Source organism: Microcebus murinus, unplaced genomic scaffold, assembly GCF_040939455.1.
Source record: "Microcebus murinus isolate Inina unplaced genomic scaffold, M.murinus_Inina_mat1.0 scaf026_hap2_Mmur4.0, whole genome shotgun sequence".
NCBI classification, from domain to species: domain Eukaryota; kingdom Metazoa; phylum Chordata; class Mammalia; order Primates; family Cheirogaleidae; genus Microcebus; species Microcebus murinus.
In genome coordinates, this window is record NW_027438972.1 from 312,400 (window position 1) to 322,163 (window position 9,764).

At 64.1% G+C, this 9,764-nt stretch overlaps 3 non-coding genes across 3 annotated transcripts; all 3 read left to right on the forward strand.

Annotated features, from left to right (window-relative positions):
- The first annotated feature begins 812 nt into the window (after positions 1 to 812).
- Positions 813 to 931, forward strand: LOC142868140 (5S ribosomal RNA). The gene has a single exon (XR_012917249.1). It is a non-coding gene; the product is annotated as a 5S ribosomal RNA (ribosomal RNA).
- Positions 932 to 4,370: 3,439 nt separating this feature from the next.
- LOC142868141 (5S ribosomal RNA) lies at positions 4,371 to 4,489 on the forward strand. The gene has a single exon (XR_012917250.1). It is a non-coding gene; the product is annotated as a 5S ribosomal RNA (ribosomal RNA).
- A 3,436-nt stretch (positions 4,490 to 7,925) lies between these two features.
- LOC142868142 (5S ribosomal RNA) lies at positions 7,926 to 8,044 on the forward strand. Its single transcript, XR_012917251.1, has one exon. It is a non-coding gene; the product is annotated as a 5S ribosomal RNA (ribosomal RNA).
- The last annotated feature ends 1,720 nt before the right edge of the window (positions 8,045 to 9,764 follow it).

Sequence of the window (9,764 nt, forward strand, 5' to 3'; positions counted from 1 at the left end):
TTAGGAAACTCTTTCCGGTGCACTCATTAGTGAAATGACCTCAAGGAAGCTGGAATCCAATATCTAATGGCCGATTTTTAGCGAGTCCACACGCCAGGGTGGTCGGGGTCCAATGCAGCCCCGGCCAGGCCCAGGCCCCTTGGACTGGGCCACAGGAGGACACAGAGGAGGGTCCCGGCCCCCACGAAGCGGTGCCCGCAGTTCTCCACGGGCTTGGGCGTTTTCCAGAGGAAGGAGATGGAGGGGACTGATTTCTTCAGCGCCCCACAAACCACGGCACCCCACCCCACCCATGGGACACATCCCCAGAGGGAGACGCCCCATACACTGGCTGTGCCCCAGCCCTGGCCCGGGGGAATAGGCGGCAGCCCACCCACAGGGCGGGGGGGGGCGCAGCTGAAAGGGGTTGTGGGGGAGGGCGGCCCCTGGCTGGGGTCAAAGGGCGAGCGACCCGCGCGCGCGTGCGCAGTCAGCGGCGGCGACGCGCTGGGGGTGGGCAGCGGGTAGGTGAAGGAGGCCGGGCGAGGAGACGAGGGGGGCTGGGAGGGCTCCACCTTGGCGAGTCCAGCCGTGGAGGCGCATCTTGTGTGAGTGTGAGTGAGTGTGAGTGTGTGTGTGTGTGTATAGAGAGACAGCCCCCCGCCCCGCCCCGCCCCGCCCCGCCCATCACCCCCGTCCCTGGGAGCCCGCGGGACCCGGCCGGCGAACTCAACAGGCCCGGCCCGGCCCGGCGCGGGGCCTGGGGCGGGAGGCGGCGGGAAAGCGCAGAGAGGCTCGGCTTCTTGAGCGGGGCAGGGGCGCCCTCCGCCGCCGTCTAGGGCCACACCACCCTGAACGCCCCCGATCTCGTCTGGTCTCGGAAGCTAAGCAGGGTCGGGCCTGGTTAGTACTTGGATGGGAGACCGCCTGGGAATACCGGGTGCCACAGGCTGCTGCTTTTTATTTATTTTTTTTTTGCCTCTTGTTCTGTCCCCTTTCTGGGAGCGCGGCGGCGGCCCGGGGTGGGGGTGACCCCAACCCTCAGCGCCCGCAGCGGTGCCTGGCGCCCCAGCCCGCACCGTGGGGCCTCCTCTTGTCCCAAGCCGCGACACCGCCGCCACGCGGCAGCATGCGTGGCATCTGGACTGTCAGGTCTCAGACCAAAGGTCTGCTCTGTGGGAACCGACACGCTGGAGGATACCTTGAGAGTCTGAGAGGGGAGGGAGTTCCAGAAGAAGGCCAGGATGTCATTTTGAGGGAGTATGTGACCAGAACTCGTCCCGTTGCTTTTGGGGTTCTATGGGCTACACGCAGGAATCTTTGGTGGTGGCACCTGATGTTGGGGGATCCGGAGTCACACCCAGACCTGCTCCACAGGCCTCCTTTTACTTTTCTCTTCGGATTCATGATTTTTAAAAAGTGTCTCTTACCTCTATTATTGCATTTTCTTTTCTCTCTCTTTTCAAGCAGATGATGGGAGTACAAGTATTCAGGTGACATGTGTTGCCCGTGCCCCCCTCCCCCCTGTGTTCTTATTCATATACCTCTCATGTTGCTCCAGCGTATTGTGGGGGTACCAATGTTAGGGTCGGGTGCGTTGCCCTCTCCAAGCCTCCCCCCTCGGGTCAGAGCTTCAAGTGCGCCCATCCCCCAGTGGGTGCGCACCCACCCCATTCCTAATGGAGGTGTATGCCCCTCCCCTCCCCCCACCCGCCCGACACCCACCCGATGAAGGTGATTCCTCTCCGTCCACTTAGGTGTCCATCCGTTCGTACCAATTTGCTGGTGAGCGCGCTCACGTGGTGCTCGTGTGTCCGTTCTTGGGATACCTGGCTTACTGGAACGGGTTCCAGCTCTGGCCAGGAGAACACGAGAGGTGCCCTCTCACCGCTGCTCCTCACAGCCGAATGGCACTCCGTGGTGTCCACGCGCCACATTTTATTGATGCACTCCTGGATGGATGGGCACTCGGGTCGCTTCCACGTCTTTGCGATTGTGAATTGTGCCCTAACTGTCACCCTAACCCTTACCCAGCCCGTCTCCTCTGCCCCTGCCTGACGCACTCCTCCCCGGCCAGGCCCGTCACTGTCCTGGGCCCCCGCCTGACCGGCTCCTCCCCGCCCGGCCTGTCACCGTCCTCTGCCCCTGCCTGACATGCTCCTTCCCGCCCGGCCTCTCACCGTCCTCGGCCCCTGCCTGACCGGCTCCTCCGTCGCCTGGGCCTTCCAAGGGCTTGGTGTGGACGCTGCTTCCAGGAAGCCCTCCAGAAACCCGGCAGCAGGGTGGCCGCAGCAGTCTCCAGCAGCCGTCCCTAAGTCGCGTGAGTGCGGGGGACGTGCCCCCGCTGTGCCGCGGGGGCCCAGCCTGGTGTCTTCCCTGAGGCCCTGCGGCTGCCGGCTGGGCTGCCGCTCCCCGCAAGGGGAGAGCCGCGGAGGTGGGGACCGCCTCCTGATGGGGACGTACACGCAGCTCTCCACGTCGGATTCCGGGGCTCTCTGTCCTGCCCGAAGGCCCAGCTGGCCTGCGGGTCCTTAGAGTGGCGAAAACATCCGAAAGCTGAGATTGAGGGTCCGGTGGGTGTCTGCACTTTTGTGCTGGGCACCCCAGGGAGGCCCGGGGGCTGGCTGGACAATGTGGTCTGCTGGGCGGGGGGGGGGTTGGAGGAGCAACTGATGCCCTTTGCACTTTGGGTAGCAAGAGTCTGAGGTGTCTCTGAGCCCTGTGCCATGTCGCGGGGGGGGGGGGGGGGGCCGGGGGGGAGGAGGAGGAGGAGGAGGAGGTGGGAAGGGCCGGGGCCTGCAGTCCTGTTCCCGGGGTGGCACGGCAAGTGGCTTCTTCCACAGGCTGCTTGGCCTGGGCTCCCTGCACCTGGGCCTTTGGAGGACTGGCCCCGTGCTTGCCAACACTTCCTGCAGGGACCCAGAGCTGGGAGGTTGCACCTCTCAGCCCTGGGTCGGGCAGAGCCCCAGCGGGCCATGCCCACAGCCTCTCTCAGCACCGGTCCCCCAGAAGGCTCCTTTGGGACCAGGATTCTCTTGCGGTGACTCTTTAAGGTCTGGCCCCTGGATGGAGGGGCACCAGGAGTAGAGGAGCAGGAAGGGGAAGGGGGTGGCCATGCGAGGGGACACTTTGAGGCCAAGTCCCAGCTTCAGCCTGATCCTCCTGGGAACCCCGCTCTGAGACAAGGAGCCGGGCTTCGCATTCCCACAGCACCCAGTCCTGGGCTGAGGACACCTGGGGCGTTGGGAACTCCCTGGCTTCTCCTTGGCTTAACATCTGGAGCTGCTTGTGAATCGCGCCGCCACACACCCCCGAGTGCAGGTGTCTTCCGCACAGACTGCGGGCCTCGCTCTTCTGAATGCCGCTAGCTCGCCACCCACCCACGGGTGAACCTGGTCAGGGTGCTTTCTCTAAGGGGCAGACTCTTTTCCGGGCGGGCTACCGGTGTCTCTGTTTGCTCCTTTCTTTCTTCCATTTCGGGAAAGTCTTCCTTGCTGGGTGTGGAAATCTCCTATGCCTTCCCTCGCCTATTCTGTCAGCTTTCAAATTCTCTTTCAGTTGCCACCCTCACAGATGGATTAGGAAACTCTTTCCGGTGCACTCATTAGTGAAATGACCTCAAGGAAGCTGGAATCCAATATCTAATGGCCGATTTTTAGCGAGTCCACACGCCAGGGTGGTCGGGGTCCAATGCAGCCCCGGCCAGGCCCAGGCCCCTTGGACTGGGCCACAGGAGGACACAGAGGAGGGTCCCGGCCCCCACGAAGCGGTGCCCGCAGTTCTCCACGGGCTTGGGCGTTTTCCAGAGGAAGGAGATGGAGGGGACTGATTTCTTCAGCGCCCCACAAACCACGCCACCCCACCCCACCCATGGGACACATCCCCAGAGGGAGACGCCCCATACACTGGCTGTGCCCCAGCCCTGGCCCGGGGGAATAGGCGGCAGCCCACCCACAGGGCGGGGGGGGGGCGCAGCTGAAAGGGGTTGTGGGGGAGGGCGGCCCCTGGCTGGGGTCAAAGGGCGAGCGACCCGCGCGCGCGTGCGCAGTCAGCGGCGGCGACGCGCTGGGGGTGGGCAGCGGGTAGGTGAAGGAGGCCGGGCGAGGAGACGAGGGGGGCTGGGAGGGCTCCACCTTGGCGAGTCCAGCCGTGGAGGCGCATCTTGTGTGAGTGTGAGTGAGTGTGAGTGTGTGTGTGTGTGTATAGAGAGACAGCCCCCCGCCCCGCCCCGCCCCGCCCCGCCCATCACCCCCGTCCCTGGGAGCCCGCGGGACCCGGCCGGCGAACTCAACAGGCCCGGCCCGGCCCGGCGCAGGGCCTGGGGCGGGAGGCGGCGGGAAAGCGCAGAGAGGCTCGGCTTCTTGAGCGGGGCAGGGGCGCCCTCCGCCGCCGTCTAGGGCCACACCACCCTGAACGCCCCCGATCTCGTCTGGTCTCGGAAGCTAAGCAGGGTCGGGCCTGGTTAGTACTTGGATGGGAGACCGCCTGGGAATACCGGGTGCCACAGGCTGCTGCTTTTTATTTATTTTTTTTTTGCCTCTTGTTCTGTCCCCTTTCTGGGAGCGCGGCGGCGGCCCGGGGTGGGGGTGACCCCAACCCTCAGCGCCCGCAGCGGTGCCTGGCGCCCCAGCCCGCACCGTGGGGCCTCCTCTTGTCCCAAGCCGCGACACCGCCGCCACGCGGCAGCATGCGTGGCATCTGGACTGTCAGGTCTCAGACCAAAGGTCTGCTCTGTGGGAACCGACACGCTGGAGGATACCTTGAGAGTCTGAGAGGGGAGGGAGTTCCAGAAGAAGGCCAGGATGTCATTTTGAGGGAGTATGTGACCAGAACTCGTCCCGTTGCTTTTGGGGTTCTATGGGCTACACGCAGGAATCTTTGGTGGTGGCACCTGATGTTGGGGGATCCGGAGTCACACCCAGACCTGCTCCACAGGCCTCCTTTTACTTTTCTCTTCGGATTCATGATTTTTAAAAAGTGTCTCTTACCTCTATTATTGCATTTTCTTTTCTCTCTCTTTTCAAGCAGATGATGGGAGTACAAGTATTCAGGTGACATGTGTTGCCCGTGCCCCCCTCCCCCCTGTGTTCTTATTCATATACCTCTCATGTTGCTCCAGCGTATTGTGGGGGTACCAATGTTAGGGTCGGGTGCGTTGCCCTCTCCAAGCCTCCCCCCTCGGGTCAGAGCTTCAAGTGCGCCCATCCCCCAGTGGGTGCGCACCCACCCCATTCCTAATGGAGGTGTATGCCCCTCCCCTCCCCCCACCCGCCCGACACCCACCCGATGAAGGTGATTCCTCTCCGTCCACTTAGGTGTCCATCCGTTCGTACCAATTTGCTGGTGAGCGCGCTCACGTGGTGCTCGTGTGTCCGTTCTTGGGATACCTGGCTTACTGGAACGGGTTCCAGCTCTGGCCAGGAGAACACGAGAGGTGCCCTCTCACCGCTGCTCCTCACAGCCGAATGGCACTCCGTGGTGTCCACGCGCCACATTTTATTGATGCACTCCTGGATGGATGGGCACTCGGGTCGCTTCCACGTCTTTGCGATTGTGAATTGTGCCCTAACTGTCACCCTAACCCTTACCCAGCCCGTCTCCTCTGCCCCTGCCTGACGCACTCCTCCCCGGCCAGGCCCGTCACTGTCCTGGGCCCCCGCCTGACCGGCTCCTCCCCGCCCGGCCTGTCACCGTCCTCTGCCCCTGCCTGACATGCTCCTTCCCGCCCGGCCTCTCACCGTCCTCGGCCCCTGCCTGACCGGCTCCTCCGTCACCTGGGCCTTCCAAGGGCTTGGTGTGGACGCTGCTTCCAGGAAGCCCTCCAGAAACCCGGCAGCAGGGTGGCCGCAGCAGTCTCCAGCAGCCGTCCCTAAGTCGCGTGAGTGCGGGGGACGTGCCCCCGCTGTGCCGCGGGGGCCCAGCCTGGTGTCTTCCCTGAGGCCCTGCGGCTGCCGGCTGGGCTGCCGCTCCCCGCAAGGGGAGAGCCGCGGAGGTGGGGACCGCCTCCTGATGGGGACGTACACGCAGCTCTCCACGTCGGATTCCGGGGCTCTCTGTCCTGCCCGAAGGCCCAGCTGGCCTGCGGGTCCTTAGAGTGGCGAAAACATCCGAAAGCTGAGATTGAGGGTCCGGTGGGTGTCTGCACTTTTGTGCTGGGCACCCCAGGGAGGCCCGGGGGCTGGCTGGACAATGTGGTCTGCTGGGCGGGGGGGGGGTTGGAGGAGCAACTGATGCCCTTTGCACTTTGGGTAGCAAGAGTCTGAGGTGTCTCTGAGCCCTGTGCCATGTCGCGGGGGGGGGGGGGGGCCGGGGGCGAGGAGGAGGAGGAGGAGGAGGTGGGAAGGGCCGGGGCCTGCAGTCCTGTTCCCGGGGTGGCAGGGCAAGTGGCTTCTTCCACAGGCTGCTTGGCCTGGGCTCCCTGCACCTGGGCCTTTGGAGGACTGGCCCCGTGCTTGCCAACACTTCCTGCAGGGACCCAGAGCTGGGAGGTTGCACCTCTCAGCCCTGGGTCGGGCAGAGCCCCAGCGGGCCATGCCCACAGCCTCTCTCAGCACCGGTCCCCCAGAAGGCTCCTTTGGGACCAGGATTCTCTTGCGGTGACTCTTTAAGGTCTGGCCCCTGGATGGAGGGGCACCAGGAGTAGAGGAGCAGGAAGGGGAAGGGGGTGGCCATGCGAGGGGACACTTTGAGGCCAAGTCCCAGCTTCAGCCTGATCCTCCTGGGAACCCCGCTCTGAGACAAGGAGCCGGGCTTCGCATTCCCCCAGCAGCCAGTCGTGGGCTGAGGACACCTGGGGCGTTGGGAACTCCCTGGCTTCTCCTTGGCTTAACATCTGGAGCTGCTTGTGAATCGCGCCGCCACACACCCCCGAGTGCAGGTGTCTTCCGCACAGACTGCGGGCCTCGCTCTTCTGAATGCCGCTAGCTCGCCACCCACCCACGGGTGAACCTGGTCAGGGTGCTTTCTCTAAGGGGCAGACTCTTTTCCGGGCGGGCTACCGGTGTCTCTGTTTGCTCCTTTCTTTCTTCCATTTCGGGAAAGTCTTCCTTGCTGGGTGTGGAAATCTCCTATGCCTTCCCTCGCCTATTCTGTCAGCTTTCAAATTCTCTTTCAGTTGCCACCCTCACAGATGGATTAGGAAACTCTTTCCGGTGCACTCATTAGTGAAATGACCTCAAGGAAGCTGGAATCCAATATCTAATGGCCGATTTTTAGCGAGTCCACACGCCAGGGTGGTCGGGGTCCAATGCAGCCCCGGCCAGGCCCAGGCCCCTTGGACTGGGCCACAGGAGGACACAGAGGAGGGTCCCGGCCCCCACGAAGCGGTGCCCGCAGTTCTCCACGGGCTTGGGCGTTTTCCAGAGGAAGGAGATGGAGGGGACTGATTTCTTCAGCGCCCCACAAACCACGCCACCCCACCCCACCCATGGGACACATCCCCAGAGGGAGACGCCCCATACACTGGCTGTGCCCCAGCCCTGGCCCGGGGGAATAGGCGGCAGCCCACCCACAGGGCGGGGGGGGGCGCAGCTGAAAGGGGTTGTGGGGGAGGGCGGCCCCTGGCTGGGGTCAAAGGGCGAGCGACCCGCGCGCGCGTGCGCAGTCAGCGGCGGCGACGCGCTGGGGGTGGGCAGCGGGTAGGTGAAGGAGGCCGGGCGAGGAGACGAGGGGGGCTGGGAGGGCTCCACCTTGGCGAGTCCAGCCGTGGAGGCGCATCTTGTGTGAGTGTGAGTGAGTGTGAGTGTGTGTGTGTGTGTATAGAGAGACAGCCCCCCGCCCCGCCCCGCCCCGCCCCGCCCATCACCCCCGTCCCTGGGAGCCCGCGGGACCCGGCCGGCGAACTCAACAGGCCCGGCCCGGCCCGGCGCGGGGCCTGGGGCGGGAGGCGGCGGGAAAGCGCAGAGAGGCTCGGCTTCTTGAGCGGGGCAGGGGCGCCCTCCGCCGCCGTCTAGGGCCACACCACCCTGAACGCCCCCGATCTCGTCTGGTCTCGGAAGCTAAGCAGGGTCGGGCCTGGTTAGTACTTGGATGGGAGACCGCCTGGGAATACCGGGTGCCACAGGCTGCTGCTTTTTATTTATTTTTTTTTTGCCTCTTGTTCTGTCCCCTTTCTGGGAGCGCGGCGGCGGCCCGGGGTGGGGGTGACCCCAACCCTCAGCGCCCGCAGCGGTGCCTGGCGCCCCAGCCCGCACCGTGGGGCCTCCTCTTGTCCCAAGCCGCGACACCGCCGCCACGCGGCAGCATGCGTGGCATCTGGACTGTCAGGTCTCAGACCAAAGGTCTGCTCTGTGGGAACCGACACGCTGGAGGATACCTTGAGAGTCTGAGAGGGGAGGGAGTTCCAGAAGAAGGCCAGGATGTCATTTTGAGGGAGTATGTGACCAGAACTCGTCCCGTTGCTTTTGGGGTTCTATGGGCTACACGCAGGAATCTTTGGTGGTGGCACCTGATGTTGGGGGATCCGGAGTCACACCCAGACCTGCTCCACAGGCCTCCTTTTACTTTTCTCTTCGGATTCATGATTTTTAAAAAGTGTCTCTTACCTCTATTATTGCATTTTCTTTTCTCTCTCTTTTCAAGCAGATGATGGGAGTACAAGTATTCAGGTGACATGTGTTGCCCGTGCCCCCCTCCCCCCTGTGTTCTTATTCATATACCTCTCATGTTGCTCCAGCGTATTGTGGGGGTACCAATGTTAGGGTCGGGTGCGTTGCCCTCTCCAAGCCTCCCCCCTCGGGTCAGAGCTTCAAGTGCGCCCATCCCCCAGTGGGTGCGCACCCACCCCATTCCTAATGGAGGTGTATGCCCCTCCCCTCCCCCCACCCGCCCGACACCCACCCGATGAAGGTGATTCCTCTCCGTCCACTTAGGTGTCCATCCGTTCGTACCAATTTGCTGGTGAGCGCGCTCACGTGGTGCTCGTGTGTCCGTTCTTGGGATACCTGGCTTACTGGAACGGGTTCCAGCTCTGGCCAGGAGAACACGAGAGGTGCCCTCTCACCGCTGCTCCTCACAGCCGAATGGCACTCCGTGGTGTCCACGCGCCACATTTTATTGATGCACTCCTGGATGGATGGGCACTCGGGTCGCTTCCACGTCTTTGCGATTGTGAATTGTGCCCTAACTGTCACCCTAACCCTTACCCAGCCCGTCTCCTCTGCCCCTGCCTGACGCACTCCTCCCCGGCCAGGCCCGTCACTGTCCTGGGCCCCCGCCTGACCGGCTCCTCCCCGCCCGGCCTGTCACCGTCCTCTGCCCCTGCCTGACATGCTCCTTCCCGCCCGGCCTCTCACCGTCCTCGGCCCCTGCCTGACCGGCTCCTCCGTCGCCTGGGCCTTCCAAGGGCTTGGTGTGGACGCTGCTTCCAGGAAGCCCTCCAGAAACCCGGCAGCAGGGTGGCCGCAGCAGTCTCCAGCAGCCGTCCCTAAGTCGCGTGAGTGCGGGGGACGTGCCCCCGCTGTGCCGCGGGGGCCCAGCCTGGTGTCTTCCCTGAGGCCCTGCGGCTGCCGGCTGGGCTGCCGCTCCCCGCAAGGGGAGAGCCGCGGAGGTGGGGACCGCCTCCTGATGGGGACGTACACGCAGCTCTCCACGTCGGATTCCGGGGCTCTCTGTCCTGCCCGAAGGCCCAGCTGGCCTGCGGGTCCTTAGAGTGGCGAAAACATCCGAAAGCTGAGATTGAGGGTCCGGTGGGTGTCTGCACTTTTGTGCTGGGCACCCCAGGGAGGCCCGGGGGCTGGCTGGACAATGTGGTCTGCTGGGCGGGGGGGGGGTTGGAGGAGCAACTG